Raw genomic sequence first — 15,069 nt, 5'->3', positions numbered from 1 at the left:
CATGGTTTGCATCCGGCAATGTTACAATATTTGAGATTCTGAAGAGAAAAAAATGAAGAAGTGCAAAGAATTATGTTGCATGTATAGTTGTGATTTACTCCTGTGTTAACCTGTGATTGAATTCTAACAATTTAACAAAAGTTGCTCATAAAAAATACACTTGGAATTCCGTGAAGATCTCTCAGAGGAAATCAGCCAAAGCACACAGAAATGCAAAGCCTAATAAGACTCTCAGCAATTCTTTTATCAAACTAGCAATATGTGACATAAATAATATGTAAAATCAGAGATGTTTTAGAGTTATGTTTGTAAAGGCTAAATTAATATTCACATTTTAGTAACTGCACATGGAATCAAATCATCAAAAATGTTTGGTTAAAATATCATTGTGGACTAAAGTGTTCAAAATATTATTTTTGCTTCTATGTTCATGAACCAGCATCTTAAGGTTTCATTTGAAGAATTTATTTCAGAAATAATTACATTTCGAGCTTTGAAAGGCAGTTCTGTAAATTATATTCCTTTTAGTTGACTGCAGTTGATCATTCCAAATAACACTGTTTCCCAAGTAGCATGCATCAATCTTTTCCTTAACGAAACATATAGGATTCAGTTTTCTTCCTTCACATTTAATGTCTCCAGTTCTACGTTGTTTTTGAAATCCGCACACAAACCCATAGATTATGCCTCATTCTTGAGCTCTCAGATATCATGTACCAGGCCTTTCAGCAAATAAAGTCATCAAAATGACAGCAAGCCAAATTGAGAGCCAAAACTCTAAATCACAAAATTAGTTTCTGTTGCAAATAGCATTACAAAATTTGTAAAATTTTTGAAAATAGTTAATGATATGTGGTCTTTAAAAAAAAGTTAATATATAAATACAAATATGTCATCAACACCCAAATTCAATTATTTTAATGTGAAGCACGTTATTGCCACATATAACCTTGATAGGCAGTATTTGTGTTAGAGATCACTTGTCATATCCTGTCATGGGTGAAAACATTGTTTACCCTTTTTTAAACTTGGTTTCACAAGATTGCTTCCTCATGGTTGTGGTATTTTGAATCTTATCAATTTCCATTTTATCACAACCACATGGAAATGGTGGTAGAGAGTCAGCATAGATCATTTATAAGAGATCTAACTTGACTAGATTTCATCATTTTTAAAAAGAAAGATGTACTGGCCTCTCCAATGACTGAAATGTTTGCTGTTTGTTTCATTAATAATTAGAGCCAGATAATTGACAGTGAGTGACAACTTGTAGTAGAATGCTGATGTAGTACTGCATGTTTTTGTATATATTGAAATCTGTCATTAAATCTTAAAAAGGCCCATTGTCACTTAAACATTCCAGCTTGAAAATCTTGGATTTCTGCAAGTTCCTGTCAATTATAGAATCATTACTGTCATACAGCATGAAAACGAACCCTTCGGTCTAACGTATCCATGCTGACCAGACATCCTAAAATGCCAAGGTTCCATTTGCCAGTATTCGGCCCATTTCCCTCTAAACCTTCCTAGTCTTAGAAGAGATACCTTTTAAATGTTGTAGTTATTGCAAAGGTACTACACATAGAGAGAAGCCATTGGTAACTTTCACATGAATTAAATTGGTGTAGAGTTTCAAGACTTAATTTGAATTTTATCACAGAAATTATTCAAGACCATCCCAGTGGCAGATTTATATGGCCCCTTATTTACAATTGTGCCTCTTTTAAATATCATTTGCAAACCCCACTTAACTATTTGTGGAATTGAATAGCAAATTGTCTTCTACTTAAAAAAAACCCTAAAAATGCCATACCGGTATGACAAATACGGTTAAACTCTGCATGGTTGCCAGTTTGCCATCTGTCCTTGTTGGCAGAATTCTGCACCAGTCTTGTCTGTCCTCTAGTGGCACATTTGTGGCACTGCAGCATGCAAATCTCAACTGCACCAATTTACAGAAAGAATCTGCTTGTCACCACCTTTTGTTAAAATAAATACTTCAGTTTCAACGACATCATGGAATAATAGCGTACACGAGTCAAGAATTTCTAGATTTTAAACCAAATATTTTTGATAACATAGGGCACTTCAATAAAAGGTCAGTGACTAAAATAATAGTCACTGCTATCCATATCACAGTTAAAGTGTTATTAAACCATGGCTATCACTTGTTATAGTATATAAATTCATATGAAACATAATCATGTACCTTGAAATAAATGGGGTTTATAGGTATGTTGCATCTCTTTTCAGTTTCTGTCACATCTTCTGGACCATTCCATCAAAGGTGGTTAAAAACCTGAGGGAAAACATCTATCATCATATAATCAGTTGTAATCGCATCTGTTTTTCATACAGATTTGACTTCCGGTCCCTCTCCATGAAATTGCTATGGGAATCAGAGCTAATTTCCAAAATAACACTCCACTAAGCATTGCTGTAAAGGTGTGCTATTCAGAAACAGACTTCTTTCCACTCCAAGTGTTTTAACCTTACTTGCAATCATTCCTTACTCCAGTTGGGACTTGGTACCCTGACTACCAGTTGCCTCTCTCTCTACCTCATCCAAAGTGTTCAGAATGGTAGGCAGCTCTTGGCCATTAAAATGCAGTAAATGTTGTCATTGTCAGATACTATTTTGCATACAGATATGGTGCAAGTCACTTTGGAGATGTAATAGGGAAACATTGTTGATAAATCCAATTTTTTTCTCATTCATATTTTCGCAGGTGGCATTGTACAACTACTGGCAACTGGAATTCTAGATGTTTTTTTCTTCCTGATCCTGGAACTAGAAAAGCCTTTGCCAGGTTTTAGTCATGATCCTTCAACAGTGCAGAGTGTAGATCAAACATGGGACCTGGGTCTGTATGGTTCAATGCAAAGCCTCTCAGTATATTGATTCAGCATGCCATCGCAATGCTAAGTGATGTTTTATTTTTAGCTAACTTCTGTTTGAGGACCATTTAGGTTTACATTTTTTAAAACTTTGCTTAAAGTTGGTATTACACCTTGTAATTTATTGATATTGATGAATTTGCCTTAATTCCTGTTTCTTTTAAACACACCCCTGAAGGAGACGCTGTGTTGAACATAAATCATGATCTGGTGCTCATTATAAAAGCCAAAGGGGCAGAAAGTTGTTTGTATTGTGCTTGTTTTTTTAAGATGCACTAAGGCACAAATATGCAAACTTAGCAGTGAGTTGCCCCACATAGATTTAGTAGGGGATCACCTACCTGCTCTGGTTTCATCTTATTGTACTGCTATAAAGTGTCTACAGATGTTTTATACAAATATATGTTTGAAACAGTGAAATAATAATGCAAAAGCTTCAGCACCCACTGTGAGTGCCAACTAAGATAACAGCTTAGAGACTGGGCTTAGATATAAAAATGTCCAAAGTGACCCCTGTGAATGCAACCTGCCATTTGATAGTAAAAGCAGAATATTGTAGATGGCTGAAATGTGAAATAAAAACAGAAAATGCTGCAGATTTTCAGAAGATCCAGCAACACCTGCGGAGAAAGAAACAGGGTTAACCTTTTGAGTCCAATCGAAGTACTGAAGAAGGGTCTCTGGACTCAAAACACTTCTCAAACATGTTTTGATTTTATGACAGTTGATAAAGATAATGTCACAATTTAACACATTATGGTAGATAGCTGCTGACCCTCAATGTATCATGCCTTTTAAACAAAAGATTACTTTTATTTAAATCTCTTTAGAGTTTAACATTAAACATTAGTATTTTTAACACACTTTAACATTTAACATTAGTATTGTTTTTTCTGGATTTCCAGATTGTCACGTTTCTTTCCTATCTGTAATGAAGTCTTATCTGTTCTAATGTTTACAATCCATTCAGATTGATAGGATCCAATGCCAGGTCCATGTTCTTTGATTGTTTGGAAATGGAGGTATAATTACTCATTCCATCATTATCAATGGAGTTACGCAGGATGAGAAAGTCTCTTTTCAGATTGTCTTGGCTATCTAGGTGGTCCAGGCATAGATTTATATCTGATCACTGATGGTCAGGAGTGGCTCATGCAGTGGCCTAGATTATCAGGATCAGGCTACAACTTGAGCTTACTCAGATTTCCAGATCTCGGACGCAAACGTAAATAGCTAAAAACGATCTGAGCATTTATCCTGACAAAGTAGATGAGACAAGACAGACAAATATTTACGTTATAGGCAAGCATTGATAGCTACAATTATATTAGCTGCAGATTGAAACTTGTTAAAGACTGGAAATGCTTGAATGAAATCAAGTGGATTGGACAATGGACAATGGATATTTTCCTCAACCTAATTCTCTGAAATCTCATTACTAAAGGTATTCAGGCACGTAGTACAGCACCATCATTTGTTCTTTTGCTTTAGACCAAAGTCTCCATTAATCATCAAGATGGCAACATTCTTTGGCTTAAACAATACAAAAGAGCTTATACTCTATAAATTTCTATTCAATAGAATTAAGTGGTCTTGATTGAGAACATGAACTTTGCATTTAAAACTGCTTATAATAATATTTTTATAGGTTACATTATTTACAGTTGTAATATTTAGTGGAAATATAGAATCTTGGATATATCTGTTAAGTCCTCGAAAGCCACCCAAATATTACGTTACAATCATTCTGATATGATGTGCAGGTGTTGGTGTTATACTGAAGTGGACAAAGTTAAAAATCACACAACACCAGGTTATAGTCTAAAAGATTTGTTTGGGAGAAGCAGTGCCTTGAAAGCTAGTGCTTTCAAATAAACCTGTTGGACTATAACCTGGTGTTGTGTGATTTTTAACATCATTCAGATAGTAGTGCATTAAAAAAAATCAGCAGTTATTGACTGGAACATTATATTAAAGATAACAACTGGCTATAATTACTCACTGAATTAAACATCACAGGAGTTTCTAGAGTCTGCATTTGCACAGTTAAATATGAAAATCAAGAAATTGTGCCCAATTTGCCCTGCTTCTCCATATTATTCAACAGTGGAAACTCTTGGTCAGATTTGGCATTCAATATAAGGGAGGGAATCAGGTTGTGATGCTTACCAACTAGACAAACATTGCACTTACCAGTAAATGTTATGGCTTGTCTATTCAGATAAAAGTTTCACCTCCTGGCACTAAAAATTTACAATTAAAAACAGATAATCTAATTCCTTAATTACTAATACCTTTAAAATTAAATTTCTTAACATTTTTCTTCCTATTTAATTTCTCTAAGTCCCACCTTCCTTTCATCTACATTGTTCCATATTCTGAACATGATTTGACAGAGAATACTTAATCCAATCTCATACTACTTGGTTTGGAACTTGCACCTCTGAGATTTCTTCACTCTGAAGAACCTATTATTTCTTGAACTGTTTAGCCAGATTCCAGAGAGTGCTGTGCTTAAACATTTCTCCGGTAACTGTAAATTGCAACTCAAAATTCCATGAAAGGTTTGTGGGTAGCTGTAAGAATGAGAAATGGCAAGCTGTGTTCCTTCACTGCTGATCACAACGTCCAGACTATTTATTTTCAAAATAATTACACCCATTGTCATTGTATCTAATCCTGACGTAATTCTTAATACTAAGCCGTAGCTTTGCACAGAAGGGCATGTTGTCAAATACTTACAGTTTAAGGAGAGAAGGTATTAGCTTAATTTTCTTGAGCAGTCTTGGGTTGATTTTATCAATTGATACCTGCAGGTGAGACCTTTAACATCACCCGCGATTACTTAGAGTCATAGAGCCATAGAAAACTACAACATGGAAACAGACCCTTTAGTCCAACTCGTCCATGCTGACCAGATATCCTAACCCAATCTAGTCCCATTTGCCAGCACTTGGTCCATATTCCTCTAAACCTTTCCTATTTGTCTACCCATCCAGATGCCTTTTAAATGCTGCAATTGTACTAGCCTCCACCACTTCCTCTGGCAGCTCATTCCATACATGCACCACCCTTTGCATGAAAAAGTTGCCTCTTAGGTCCCTTTTATATCTTTCTCCTCTCACCCTAAACCTATGGCCTCTAGTTCTGGACTCCCCCAGTCCAGGAAAAGATCTTGTCTATTTATCCTATCCATGCCCTTCATGATTTTATAAACCTCTATAAGGTCACCCCTCAGCCTCCGACGTTCAAGGGAAAACAGCTCAAATCCTCTCCCTACAGCTCAAATCCTCCAACCCTGGTAACATCCTTGTAAAGCTTTTCTGAATTTTTTCAAGTTTCACAACATCCTTCTGATAGGAAGGAGACCAGAATTGCACACAATATTCCAACAGTGGCCGAACCAATGCCCTATACAGCCGCAACATGAAGTCCCAACTCGTGTACTCAATACTCTGACCAATAAAGGACACCATACCAAATGCCTTCTTCACTATCCTGTCTACCTACAACTCTACTTTCAAGGAACTATGAACCTGCACTCCAGCAACAATCCCCAGGACCTTACCATTAAGTGTGTACATTCTGCTCTGATTTGCTTTTCCAAAATGCAGCACCTCACATTTATCTAAATTAAACTCCATCTGCCATGCCTCAGCCCATTGGCCTATCTGATCAAGATTTCATTGTACTCTAAGATAACCTTCTTCACTGTCCACTGCACCTCTAATTTTGGCATCATCTGCAAACTTACTAACTATATCTCCTATGTTCACATCCAAATCATTTATATAAAGGACAAAAAGCAATGGACCCAGGACCGATCCTTGTGGCACACCACTGGTCCCAGGTCTCCAGTCTGAAAACAACCCTCCACCACCACCCTCTGTTTACTATCTTTGAGCTAGTTCTGTATCCAAATGGCTAGTTCTTCCTGTATTCCATGAGATGTAACCTTGCTAACCAGTTTCCCATGGGGAACCTCGTTGGATGCCTTACTGAAGTCTATATACATCACGTCCACTGCTCTGCCTTCATCAATCTCTTTGTTACTTCTTCAAAACTTCAATCAAGTTCGTGAGACATGACTTCCCACACAAAGTCTATCCCTAATCAGTCCTTATCTTTCCAAATATTTGTAAATCCTGTCCCTCAGGATTCCCTCCAACAACTTGCCCACCACCGATGAAGGGCTTATGCCCGAAACGTCGAATTTCCTGTTCCTTGGATGCTGCCTAACCTGCTGTGCTTTAACCAGCAACACATTTTCAGCAGCTCACCACCGATGTCAGGCTCACTGGTCTATAGTTCCTTAGCTTTTCCTGACCACCTTTCTTAAACAGTGGCACCACGTTTGTCAACCTCCAGTCTTCTGGCACCTCACCTGTGACTATCGATGATACAAATATCTCAGCAAGGGGCCCAGCAATCACTTCCCTACCTTTCTACAGAGTTCTCAGGTCCACCTGATCAGGTTCTGGGGATTTATCCAATTTTGTGCATTTAAAGACATCCAACACCTCCTCCCATGTAATATTGGCATTTTTCAAGATGTCACCATCTATTTCCCCACATTCTATGTCTTGCATGACATTCTCCACAGTAAAGACTGATGCAAAATACTCTTTTAACATCTCCCCCATCTCCTGTGGTTCCACACATAGGCTGCCTTCCTGATCTTTGAGGGACCCGGTTCTCCCCCTAGTTACCCTTTCGTCCTCAATGTATTTATAAAAATCCTTCTCCTTCCCAGAAATGATGATGATGCATTTGCAATGATCAATGACAGAGTCATCACAATTGCTTCAAGCCAGGTTTGTATTTGATAGTTAGTTACTGCATACGATTCTCATGTAGAATTCTATGACTACAGAGATCTTGAACCTGGACTGTAAAAGTGTCTGATTAATGAATTTGCCCTCAAAAGGCATCACAATGTTCACAAGTAGAGTTCACACATTCAGACAGAAAAAAAACATTGCCCAATCTGAATGTGGTGGGAGCTATTTCTTATTTTCATTGCACATTTGTGATTCAGATAAGGATGGAAGGCAACACAGTTAGTGCTTCAGAGACTAAGTTGCAAGCTCAGCCTATCAACTTAAGTGAGTCCTCCAAATGTTCCTTCCTTTACATTCCTTCCTGCTTTGTCCAAACTGTTGACTCCATCAGGTTTAAGCCTTCACACATTTCCAACCAACCTTTTAGATTAGATTAGATTCCCTACAGTGCAGAAACAGGCCCTTCGGCCTAACAAGTCCACACTGACCCATTCCCCTACTCCCTACTAATGCACCTATCACTGTGGGCAATTTAGCATGACTAATTCACCTGACCCACAAATCTTTTGGACTGTGGGAGGAAATAGGAGCACCCGGAGGAAACCCACGCAGACATGGGGAGAATGTGCAAACTTCACACAGACAGTCGCTTTAGGCTGGAATCGAATCCGGTTCCCTGATGCTGCAAAGTAGCAGTGCTAATCACTGAGCCACCGTGCCGCCCAAATTAACTGTTCTCTCCTCACTTTTACACCTGATCCCCAGATGTAACAACTATTATAATGTATGGTTCATCAAAGGCAGGGAGTTGGTGCAGTTAATGACCATCCTCTCACAGTAACCTGGGTTCCCCAGAGCTCTGTCATTTCCCTCCTTACATTTTGAGTTGCTACAGCCCCCTGAACCTGTATATCTCAAGTCTCTGGACAGAGATTGGATGATCTTGACTGATTGTGGCAGGACTGACGGACTTGATTAAGGATGACTCTCTTTAGACTTTGAGCTATAGCCTTTTGGTATAAGCACGTTCAGTGTATTTGCCATATAATCTACTGGCACATCCTGAACATTGATATAATGTGGTGCAGTACAACAACATATCTAGCTCCTTGACTGATCACTGCTGACAAGCATAACAAGCTGCCTGCTTTGTGTCCGCACTAAAAGGCAAGCTAAGACAGAATTACGTGAGCCTATAAGTTCTGAATGATACAGCATTGTGAAAAAGGCAAAACACATCAGGGGTGCTTGGAGAATCAAACAGGTGAGTGAATACCAAAAGATTAAGCCAAAGCCCCAAGATGAACACTGTTCCAATTTATGATACAGGTGCCTGTCCCTGCAATGAGGCGTGGCAGCAACTTTGCAATATTAAGGGTAAGTTAGCCTGAAAGTTCAGTATTGGAGTGGTGCATGGTATTCGAAATAAGTGAGAGTGTGGCATGTTGATATGGTGAAGCTGGTGCTTGACTGATGCCACCCTCAATGGACACATTGTTGTCCAATGTCGTTGCAGCTCATCACTGTCCCGAGTTGTTGGGGAGCGATAGACATGATAAAGGCATGGAGAAATCACCAGTGTTTTCACAGCTGCCAGATAACTGTACACAAGTTCATGTCAGGAATTGGTGCCATTGAGATTTTCTCCACAACCTGGGAAAACAACAACTTATCTATAAATGAAATGGGGTTAGGTTATGTTGAGATGTTAGTGTATTTATATAGGTCACTCACCACTTAGTAACAGAAGTCTCACCTAACAGTGAGAACTTTGGGTGGTAGATCAAATCTTTTGTACCTCTCTACATCAAGAATCAAATATTTCCATTCTTACCATATTTTCTAAACTGGCTTGCCATTGCCTATGTCATTCAGATGCTGGGAAACTTCCACCTATGGTTTCCACCATGGATTGCAATAATGTTCTGATCCAATGAATTGTAAATTTAAGGCATTAGCAAAGACAAACACTTTCTTATTCTCTATGTCCAATTTCATATTCACTTTTCTCAGTGAAAAACTTACATATTAATAATTGTGTCATTCAGGACCAGATTAGTGCTGATGAAATAGCTCGTTGGATGCTGCCTGAACTGCTGTTCTCTTCCAGCACCACTGATCTGGAAGCTGAAGAAATTATGCATTCCTGCTATTTCACACTGGAAACCATTCTTATTAAAAATGTTAATCCATTATTATGCCTAAATCTAAAGCATAGAGTGCTTTCATACTTTTCAACTTTATGTTTATTTGCCTTGTCAAGAGTTTCCAGGTAACCATTCCACCAACCAGCCCTGCACACTGATCCCATGCAGCATAATTGAATGAATCAGTGATCAAGATAGTCATGGCCTGAATTAAGTTCTCAGTAACTATTTTCATGCCATTCATTTTCATTGTTATCACCACCGGAGTCATGTCAAATATTCAATTCATGGTTTTCACAGAGTCATTCATCATGGAAAACAGACCCTTCAGTCCAACTAGTCCATGCCAACCATGTTCCCAAACTAAACTGGTCCCATTTGTCTGAATTTGGCCCACATTCCTCCAAACCTTTCCTATTCATGAACTTATTCAAATGTCTTTCAAATATTGTAACTGTACTTATATCCATCACTTCCTCTGGCAGTTCAATCCACACACGAACCACTCTCTGTATAAAAAATTGCCCCTTTTTAAAACTTTCTACTCTAACCTTAAAAATATACCCTATCGTTTTGAACTCCCCACCCTAGGGAAAAGACCCTTGCTATTCACCTTATCTATCCCATCATGATTTTATAAATCTCATTATGGTCACTCCTCAACTTCCAGTGAGAAAGGTTCAGCCTATCCTTATAACTCAAACCCTCCATTCCTGACAACATCCTGGTAAATCTTTCCTGAACCCTCTTCAATTTAATAATATCCCTCCTGTAGCAGAGCAACCAGACTTGCACAAAGTACTTGAGAAGAGGCCTCACCAACATTCTGTTCAGACTCAGCATGACGTCTCAACTCCTATACTCAATGTTCTGAGCAATGAAGGCAAGAGTGCTAAATGCCTTCTTAACAACCCTGTCTACCTGTGATGCAAATTTCAAAGAACTATGTAAATAAACTCCTAGGTCTCTCTATTCTACAACACGACCCAGGGCCCTACCATTAACTGTATAAGTCCTGCACTTGTTTGTTTTACATCAATACAATGCCTTGCATTTGTCCAAACTAAACTCCATCTGTCACTGCTCAGCCTATTGACCCAATTGATCAATACCTCTTTATAATCTTAGATAACCTTCTTCACTGTCCACCATGCCACCAATTTTGATATCATCTGCAAACTTATTAATCGTGCCTCCTATATTCTCATCCAAATCATTTGTATAAATGACAAACAAAAGTGGATCCAGCATTAATCTTTGCAGAAAACTGGTGGTTATAAGCCACCAATCAAAAAAAAACAACCCTCCACCACCACCCTCCGTCTCCTTGAGTCAATTTCGTATCCAATTGCCAAGCTCACCCCAAATTCCATGTGATCTAACTTTACTAATTATCATACTATCTGGAACATCTACTGCTCTGTCCACATCAATCTTTTTGATTACTTCTTCAAAAACGTCATCAAGTTTCAGCGACATGATTTCTCTCACAAAAGCTAGGCTGACTATCTCTAATCAGTCTTTGCCTCTCCAAATGCATGGAAAATCTAATCTTTCAGAATTACCACAAACAACCTGCCCACCACCAATGTCAGACTCACAGATTAATAATTTCCAGGCTTCTCCTTATAGCTTTTCTTAAATAAAGACACAAAATTAGCCACCCTCCAGTCCTCCAGCACCTCACCCATGGTTATAAATGATACAAGTATTTCTGAAGGGGCCCCACAATTTCTTCCCTAACTTCCCACGCCATCCTGGGATACACTTGACCAGGTCCCAGAGATTTATCCAACTTTATGGTTTCTAAGACCTCCAGCACTTTCTCTTCTGTAATGTGACCTGTTTTTAAAGCACCAGTATTTATTTCCATGAGTTCTCTAGCCTCCATTTCACCACAGGCAACTGTCTGTGTGGAGTTTGCACATTTTTCCAGTGTCTGCGTGGGTTTCCTGAGGGTGCTCCAGTTTCCTCCCACAGTTCAAAGATGTACAGGTCAGGTGGACTACCCATAGTGTCCAGGTATGTGGAGGCTAGATGGATTAGCCAAGGGAAAGGCAGGGTTACAGGGATAAGGTGGGAGGTGGATTTGAATGGGATGCTTTGGAGGGTTAGTGTGAACTCAATGGACTGAAGTTACTTGCATATAGTTCTGAAATATTGTACCTCTAAACTTTTTAAACATTTTCCTGATAAATACAAAAGCCTCGTTCCATTTTGGTTACAGAAGTAACCCAAGTACATATTTCCACATCATCCTTCCATTGCTCTCTGTAAATTCGTTTACATGGTGCAACTTCCAACAAAAAACTGGTAGCAATCATAGTTAGAGAACTTGTGGCATAATTCAGTTACTTCACATCAGAAGCTCCCAGAGGCAGTACCTCTCTCAGGAAAAAAAAAGTTATTTATCTTCCCACCAGCAGAGATCAAAGTTAATCTTCTGCTACAATGTTGAACCACAACGTCTCAATTCAGTGGAGTAGGAAGCAGGAATCAGTCTATCATCCACAAGTGTTTATCAGGATTTCTCAGTTCTGTATAAACATTAATTTCCTCTTTCCAACTTACTATGCTTACAGGTTAAAACCAGCTGTTACATCTGTGCTCTAATGAGAATCCCTATTATCTCTTGAACATGTCATAAGAAGTCTATTCTTTTACAGCATTGTCATTCCAAACATTGGTACACGCTTATCAATACAGGAAAGCATCATGAATTATGTATATGTGCATATCTGGGTATGAGTGTATATATTCACAGAGATAATAATTCACAGCTACGTCTGGAGTACTGTGAGCAATTTTAGAAAATATAGTATTTCATTGGAGGCAGTATAGAGAAGGTCCACTAAGAATGATGTCTGGTATGAAGGGATTGTCTTATGAGTGAAGGTTAAACAGACAAATTCCACTCACTGGAATTTAGAAGAATGAAAGATGATCTCATTGTAACAGGGTAAATGCTGAAAAGATGGTTCCCCACATGGGAATGTCTCGGACCAGGAGGCATAGTTCCAGAATAACGGAGTACCAATTTAAGACTGAGATGAGGAGGTATTTCTTCTCTCAGAGGGTTGTGAGTTTTTGTAACTCCTTGCCATAGAGAACTGTGTTGGCAAAGTCCTTGTGTTTTAAAGAAAATTGCTTTTCCGAAATTGCTGGAAAATCCCAGGAGGTCTGGCAGCATTCCGTGGACAGAAATCACCATCAATATTTCGGGTTGAGTGACCTTTCTTTCAGAACTGATGGTAACTGGGAAAAAGTTGATTTTTATGCAGAAGATAAAGGGGGTAAGGAATAAACAATAGGTGGATGTAGAGCCCAAAGGTACAGAATAACAGTTCGACAGGCAAAGGAATTGATAACGGTCAGTCTAAGAGAATGAATAGCTGCTAATGGGGACTATTCATAGCTAACAATGAGTTGTATGTAATAGCAGACCATGTGCTAACAAGGCCTGGTGTGTGGTGCTTGGGGTAAGAACATGGCAGAAGGTGCCTCAAGCCCTAAACTTGTTAAACTCGATATTGATTCCAGAAGGCTGTAGATTCCCAAGCAGAAAATAAGGTGCTGTCCTTCCAACTTGTGCTGAACTTTGCTAGAGCACTACAGCTAACCTGGAACAGGGATATTGGCCAGGGAACAGGGTGGTGTGTTGAAGTGGCAGGCAACTGGAAGCTCAGGGTCTATTTTGCAAACAAAAAATGGAAGCAAAATTGATAAACGTTTCTAACTCTGGACAAGAGAGGGAAGCAACACCAATTATATTATCAATATACCAGAGAAAGAGTTGTGGGTAGGCGCTGGAATAGGACTGGAACAAGGAATGCACCCTTTACCCAAAAAGACAGGGTATAACTGGGGCCCATGTGGGTACACATGGCCACACCTCTGACCTGAAAAAAGTGAGAGCAGTTAAAAGCTAAGTTGTTCAGGGTGAGGACATGCTCAGCCAGGGGGAGAAAGGTCGTGGTGGGTGGGGATGGTTTAGGCCTTTGTTCCAGGAAGAAATGGAGAACCCTGGGACCATCCTGCGGGGGATGGATGTGTAAAAGGATTGCATATCTATGGTAATGAGGAGGCGGCTGGAGCCCACAAACTGGAAATTCTGAAACTGACGTAAAGCACCAGAAGAATCACTGATAAAAGTGGGAAGGGACTGGACATGGGGAGAAGAAACCGAGTCAAGGTAAGAAGAGATGAGTTCTGCGGGGTAGGAGCAGGCAGAAACAAAGGGTCACTAGATGAAATGAGGTTAGTGACCAATGTGGACACAATGGCCTGATGTTCCAAGCTGAGATCATGGTCCACGGGGAAATAGGGGAAGGAATCCGAGAGCTGTTGAGGGCAGTTCACCAGACAAAAACAGCACCACCCTTGTCAGCAGGCTTTGTAAGAAAGTCAGGATGAGATCTGAGAGCAAGGAGTGCAGTCAGGTCTTGGAGAGATTGGTGGGAATGAGTGAGGGGGCCAGAGAAATTGAGGTGACCAATGTTATGAAGAGTCCGAGTGCAGGTAAAAGGCCAGAGGGAGTGGTCCAGCTGGAGGGAGGGTATAGGAGGTGGCTGAAGAGGTCTCTGGGATCCTAAAGGGGTCTTTGAGTTGTATCTCTTCGGGCACTATCTCCACCTATTGTTTACTCCTTATCCCTCCCCCACCCTATCTTCTGCGTAAAAACAACTTTTTTCTAGCTGCCATTAGTCTGAAGAAGGGTCATTGGACCCAAAGTGTTAACTGATTTTTCTCCACCAATGCTGCCAGACCAGATGATTTTTTTCCAGAAATTTCTGTTTTTGTTCTTGATTTCCAGCATCACAACTCAGATACTGATAGCCTTCCAAAGCTTCCTCCCCTCCCCTTCCCTCTAACTCCATCCCCTCTTCCATTGCTTTCACCTCTGTGCCCATTTCTTTGGACAAGAGTCCTCCCCTGCCAATGCTGTGTCTTTAGATAACAGAGGAATAATATGTAGATGAGTAAAAGAAGGAAAAGACTCCTACGGTTTATTATGGACCAGTTATTATTGTATTTTGTACAATTGATTTCCAACGTCTCAATCTTATAGTACAGAGTCACTGTATCAAAAGGTAATTTTTACGGCATTCCATCTAAAGAATGGGGCACTAGGGAAATACAAATGATATTCTTTACATGGAGCTTGTGACCTGCTTAATCTTTTAATATTTCCAACAATTTATAAACTTTTTTGGTCCCTATCACCTGCACCAATACATAAAATA

The 15,069-nt window shown here is 39.3% G+C and overlaps 1 long non-coding RNA gene across 2 annotated transcripts in view; it reads right to left on the bottom strand.

Moving 5' to 3' along the window:
- The window catches only part of LOC132818286 (uncharacterized), a 59,941-nt gene continuing 44,872 nt past the window's right edge, over window positions 1-15,069 (bottom strand). For both annotated transcript variants that reach the window (XR_009644987.1, XR_009644986.1), the window contains 2 exons: window positions 2,210-2,299; window positions 1-38 (listed from right to left, as the gene is read on the bottom strand). This is a non-coding gene — a long non-coding RNA (uncharacterized LOC132818286). The remainder of the gene's footprint in view (window positions 39-2,209; window positions 2,300-15,069) is intronic.

Source organism: Hemiscyllium ocellatum, chromosome 8 (assembly GCF_020745735.1).
Source record: "Hemiscyllium ocellatum isolate sHemOce1 chromosome 8, sHemOce1.pat.X.cur, whole genome shotgun sequence".
In the NCBI taxonomy this organism is placed as follows: domain Eukaryota; kingdom Metazoa; phylum Chordata; class Chondrichthyes; order Orectolobiformes; family Hemiscylliidae; genus Hemiscyllium; species Hemiscyllium ocellatum.
Note: the sequence above shows the minus strand (reverse complement) of the source record. Positions and strands in the feature narration are given on the sequence as shown.